This window comes from Octopus bimaculoides, chromosome 1, assembly GCF_001194135.2.
Source record: "Octopus bimaculoides isolate UCB-OBI-ISO-001 chromosome 1, ASM119413v2, whole genome shotgun sequence".
NCBI lineage: Eukaryota > Metazoa > Mollusca > Cephalopoda > Octopoda > Octopodidae > Octopus > Octopus bimaculoides.
In genome coordinates, this window is record NC_068981.1 from 157881018 (window position 1) to 157888044 (window position 7027).

Here is a 7027-nt window from a genome sequence, read left to right on the forward strand (position 1 = left end):
ATATATGGTATGTATAGTATGTATATTATGTATATATATATATATATATATATATGTATGCGTGTGTGTATACATACGTACGTTCATTGATATGTATATTATGTGCTAATTTACTGATAAATTATCAGTGTTATTGAAATTTGATAGCTTAAATACATAATTCCCATAATGTACTATTAGAACAGCTACTTTACGTAGAGTGTTGTATCAATACGGATGTCTGATAGCAACAACCTTTATCTCGTAAAAAAGAACGGCATCAAAAATTGGCTGAAAAGTAACGTCAGCTCCCTAAGTTTTTAGTTTCATACATAAATAGTTTGAGTTTGCCTCTATAAAACTACATACTTGCTATTTTATAGCCTTAAGAAAAAGTTACTATTGTTATCATTGCAATATTTGCTGCCATTTCTGGAAGTACCATTTTCTAGTCTTTCGAATAAACTATCAAAAAGTATAACTGAATGTTATGGCCAAGATAGAGTAAAATGATAGGAGCAGTCCAATAAGACGTAGTAATTACCATATGAAGCTTGTCACCCCTGAAGACGCTCTATTTGCTCGCTGGACTTGCTATACGTAGTATAGATATCATCCTCAAATTACACACTACCATCTTGAAAAGAAATATGTTGGTTTATTGATCCAAGTAATGCAATGCTTGGCGAGTCAAGGACAGAAAGATTTTGTCTTGAATGTCTTTTATAATATATATTTTCTGTAATGAATCACCGGAAAATAAACAAACTTTAAGATGATATAACATGTTTGTTGTGACTGTAGCGGCTTAATGATTCACTTATAGTCTCCTGTATCTCAATCTATGCCACCATATTCAGTATACAATTTGGTTAAATTCGCGGAGATAAAAATGTCTTATTCAGAGTAGTAATCCTGACTTGAGCTCAGCTTTTAAAATTTCACCTTATTTCGATTGTTGATGATCCTATCCTGAATATTCGTCAATTAACATAGATACGTCAAGTGCAAGCTCTGGACAGAAGTACATCATAATCGAATATGTGATAAATGGTTTCCGTGGACTGCATCATATACACGCCACAAAATCTGTCTATGGAGAAATAAAACTTGAATCTTTGGAAAGTCATAATGATAAGCATATGCAAAAAAAAAAACAGTCAGGAGTGGCGCTGGAGTGGCTGTGTGGTAAGTAGCTTGCTTACCAGCCACATGGTTCCGGGTTCAGTCCCCCTGCGTGGCAACTTGGGCTAGTGTCTTCTACTATAGCCTCGGGCCGACCAAAGCCTTGTAGGTGGATTTGGTAGACGGAAACTGAAAGAAGCCCGTCATATATATGTATATGTATATATATGTATATGTGTGTCTGTGTCTGTGTTTGTCCCCCCGACATCGCTTGACAACCGATGCTGGTGTGTTTACGTCCCCGTAACTTAGCGGTTCGGCAAAAGAGGCCGATAGAATAAGTACTAGGCTTACAAAGAATAAGTCCTGGGGTCGATTTACTCGACTAAAGGCGGTGTTCCAGCATGGCCGCAGTCAAATGACTGAAACAAGTAAAAGAGTAAAAGAGTAAAAAGAGGAGTCAAATAAAATATATTTGTATACTATTGAAAGAGGTGAATTTTGTATTTCCGCACAGAGCCCATCTTTGAAGAAATGTTATGGTAACCTGTCTATTACAAATATAAGCGTATTGAGGATTTTAGACTCCATTCTTAATATATTAGTTATACTTTCACAATCTTATGCTGTTCTCTAAGAGAAATGCATGATTTGTATAGCACTTTCCTTGCTACATGGATTGACGTGGCTCTATACATATTTGTGAGTCCGAACTTTTAATTGACTGAAATCAAATATATCATATAAATATGGCTTTATTACTTTCCAGTGTGTGTGTGTGTGTGTGTGAGTGTGTGTGTGTGTGAGTGTGTGTGTGTGTGTGAGTGTGTGTGTGTGTGTGTGTGTGTCTGTGCGTGTGTGTGTGTGTGTGTGTAATGACAGTATTATGGAATGTGTGTCCGCATATATCTTTTTGAAACTCTGCTTATTGATTTTACTTACATCAAAGTTTATTTGAAAGAAATATAACTAAGAAGAGACTTCACAGTAATAGGTTTCTCCAAAGTTAATATTTTTAGTGATGTTACAGGACTAATATTAATTTTTTACATTTTTGTAATTTATTTAACTCTTCAATTATGAAAATTTGGGGCCTTTTGAAGGTAAACATTACAGAAGTATGTAAAAATGAAGCTCAATACTGTTATCATTTTCATTTATGAAGACAACGTTTTCCGCTTGTTACAAAAGAAATTATATTAGTTATACTTTGTTTTACTATATTTCTAACAATATGTCTAGTAGTTAGCATTTCTAACATACCCCAATTTTATATCAGTTTCTCAGAGAAGGTACCCTATGACGTTAACAAGACTTTCCAGACTAGCAAATTTGATGTAGCTGATGTTCAGTTTCAACATCCGGTGGTCGACGTCTGCAAGAAAAATTAGTGCGAGGATATAACTATAGACTAACATCTCCGAGAAGGGATAATGATTTGGCAAAACATGGACTACAAATTGGTGGGGGTGATAAATGAAGCATAATAGGGCTGACGAAAGGAACTTCATTTAAAACCAATTGGTTTACCTTCAGTAACATAATGTCTTTAAAAAAGTGAAGGTCAACTCAATTTTCCACCTCTTTTCTGAAAACGTTAATCACATTCTTACATGTTAAACCGTCGTTAGCAGCTAAGATAGAGATGTGCCTCCCAGCGGGTTATCATACAATAGGTAGATGGATATTTTCAATCTTGAAAACTTGACCTACTAAAACACACACACACACACACACACGTATATGTATGTATGTTATGTTTGTGTATGTATGTATATATATGTATGTATGTATGTATGTATGTATAGATAGATAGATAGATAGATAGATAGATAGATAGATAGATAGATAGATAGATAGATAGATAGAGTCCAGATTTCTACCTCCTTACATTTCCTCTTTTACATCCCTACATCACACACACACACACACACACACACACACACACACACACACATATATATATGTTTGTTTTGGAAAGCAAAACAAAGAATATATTACAATATACACAACAACAATAGCAACAACGTAGTACAAACAGCTGATAGTAGTTCGTCGCCATTATGGACACCATTGTATCTCTGTTGTTTTAAAATATAACTAAACAACACGAAAGAAGCTAAACATTGAATAACACTGTTTCCTGTATTTGTTTACAAACCGATTTCTCTACTTAACATTTGTAAGTTTTACACAAGTCAGTCAATACCTCCGCCTAAACATTCAACTGTTGTGTTGACTTTACATCTCTCAGCTCCGTTCAATAGTTCCCAAAGACACCTGGTAGTACTTAGCTTAGTTTTGGTTTGTTGATTCATATCCCCAGCTCCAGCAAAACCTCATAAACCCACCAAAAAAGGACCGTTTACAATACATCTCCACTTCAGCACAACATTCATTGAAATACAACCCCTACACAACACCGCCACAACACATCTCCATTACAACATGACTTTTTCAAAAAATAAAAAGCTTACTATTTAAACTACATCATACAAAACGTAAAGAAATGCGTTTTCGTTTTGAAGTGGCGAGTGTGGACATATGCTGTGTTTGCGGACCGGAGATACGGTAACGGGATTTCAAACTCAGATAGAACCCTTTCTTTTTAACTTACTTCACTGATACCATTAAGATATTCGTGATCCTCACAACTTACGATTTCTCTCTCTTTCAAGATATGGTAGTATCTTTGAACATTGTTGAAAATATCTCTGATCTGGCTTGTACTTGTTTTTGTTCCGTAATCTTGTCCAATTTTTGCATTCTTAATTAAAAAGAATGGCTTATTTTAATAGCAGCAGTTCAGATTCTTGACGTTTTTGTCTATATTTAACCGAGATCAGCCCTGATAGTCCAGTTCTATGATGAAAGGCTTTCCGCCTGTACATCTTCATACAGAGAAACTCGGACCATATTATCCGGTATGTCTTTCTAAGACGGCTGTGATTTGAGGACTATTTGGTCGCTATTTCTAGCAATTCGAGAGAGCATGTAGAAGCTTCCTCGTTAAGAAGTATTTAATAAGTATGTGAGACATCCATGAGTTTGTAAAATAAAAGAGTGAATTACAATCAAAACCGAGACGCAGTCTCAGTCTAGCAAGGGTTTCATTTTTAAAATATAGCGCTCGCCTAGGTTAAACAACTCTATACTTTAGGGAGAGGAAATTAGAAGAGTGACTCCCCACAGGCTGATTTAAATTAGATAGTTTCTGAAGTGAGGAGACGAAAATTCTGATATTACAAACAAAAAGAGAAGGAATTTCTTTTTTCTGTTCTTTTAAAACTTTTCGTAAAAATGAAATTCTGAGCTGCTTCAAGTTAAACATTACAAGAGCAGTAGTTCACGGATTTTGATAAGTAGTAAATATCAAGTAATAAATTCTAGCATAGACACAAGTCATCAAACTGGCGAGGATTTAATCAATTAGATTGAACTCAGTATATGGTTAGTACAATATTTTGCTGGCCACGGGAAAATAAAAAAGAAAATTAGCGACGGTAAGATTTGAACTCTGACAGAGTGAATAGGTAGAGTAAATATCACAAAGCATTTTGACAAACGCCCTAACAATTCTGCCAGTCTATCAGCCATGATAACCATGTTGATGGAAACTAGTAGAGACCATCTTTTGCAAAAGGAGCTTTCAAGTGAAGTTTGTATATTTAGTAAAGGTTTTATGGCGAAAAACAACTAAGAGAAACTTGATATTTTAATCAAAACCCTTCAATACCTTTCAGGTATGCGTCGTTTTCTGCAGATATTTGGACGGCATCTTCATCCCCACATCTTCCCGTGAAGAGGCCAATACAATATTTAAGAAATCTAACATCATGAACGAACACGCATATGCTTTACTATTGGACGCTCTAACTACACAGGATCCCTCCCATTTCTTCACTTCTAACAGAAGGAGGTGAATTTCAACTGAAAAGCGGTCAACAGAAACGTCTTCGAGTACTTCATCTTGACTCTCTTTGTCAGTGTCAAAACTGGATATATGCGCAAGGAAATCACTTGTATACAAGACAAGTGCAGTAATACTAGGAACCGGATCGCCGATACCACCGAATATCTCAGGATATTTAGAATCAATGGGTACCTGGTCTCTCTCATCAATCAGCTCCAGCACCCTAACCCACGAAAACAAAGCAAATACAATAAATCCACCAACTCATACCTCCTAAAAATGTCACATTTCATTAAAAGCCCAACTACTACTATCAGAAGGCTATAAACAGCAAATGACTCGACATACACGTACCTTATTCGTGACCGCTCTTTCTACTAAATCAGGCTCACAGAGCAGTATCCATGCACACTAACAAATTACCCTATTTGGCACATGAACAAGTGCCAAATACAGGTGTAGTGTACCAACTAAGTGTGCCAAATGCAGTGATTATTACATTTGCCAGACAATTCCACACCTACCTCCGTGCCTCTTCCATACGGAAACAAGTCTCAAAATATGGAAGCACCAACAATGACATCTTTACTATCATCCTTGTCAAAGAACGGAATGTCGGCAATGTGCGGTTCAAAAAGCTATCCTCATGCGAATACTCAAGTCAAAATTCATGGACGTATGGATTATAGAATCCGTGGATTATCACTGCGGTTACCATGGTTGCCACTATTACTTTCATAGCTACTTCTGGTAGTACTTTTTAAATACTAATACCATTGCTACCACTAACACTACTACAACTCCCACCACTGACAATCCCACCGCTACTACTACCGCTACCAACGCTGTCGTTACTACTGGGACGTCTGATGTGATTTGTAGAATCAAAATTACCTGTCATTGCCATAGTCATCACTAACACTGATACTGCTTCTGTCACTATAACTACCATAACTATAATGCTGTTCCTGCTAGCACTTTGGCATCTTTCCCTCTCCGCCTTCCACTACTACATCTACCATTCCAACTTCAACGCTACCGCTGATACTTCCGTAAGACAACATATGGTGATCTCTAATTAATTCGTTAACTGTTTTACTCTATTAGATAAGTGATTCGTCCAAAAACAAAGAATTAAGAAATTGTAAATTCTCTCTTCGCTTTGTAAGAAGATCTCCGTATTATCTATTTATTGTTTTCTCCAAATGTAAACGCATAATCTTATACAGATTGTAGAACACAAACGTACAGTCATTTCAACAACCATTCACATAGAGATTAAAATACTGTTATTTAGACCTCTACACGTTAGTACACAGCCTTTTATACATACATATAGTAAGAAAATAATCATTTAGACAAGCACACTAGCCCCACATGAGATTAGATAGATATGCATACACTCATTCATACTCATACACATACACACATGGTCTTGATACACAGATACAGACACACACATATACACACTGATACAGACAACTCAGAACTTACAAGGAAGAGTAAGCAGATAACTTTCCCTCTAACAATTGCCATGCAGTCTTAAAGAGACATCGGTCTAATGTAATCTCTGCTATGCAATACTACCAGACGCTCATGGCTGGAACGTCTTTTGTCATAACTCTGCTCGATCAAGGCTAGCTCGGGGCTTAACAACAGCTCACTAACGATATACTATACTAAAAACGCTTGCACACAAACGGAAAGACACATAAATACATAAATTCACATAGGCATGCATGCTAACAAAATGTCTTCTATACATACATACATACATACATACATACATACATACATACATACATACATATACAATGAGCACTCCGTCGGTTACGACGACAAGGGTCCCAGCTGATACGATCATCGGAACAGCTTGCTCGTGAAATTAACGCGCAAGTGGCTGAGTACTCCACAGACACGTGTACCCTTAACCCTGGGTGATTCAACGTGACATAGAGTGTGGCAAAGCTGGCCATTTGAAATACAGGTACTACTCATTTTTGCCAGTTG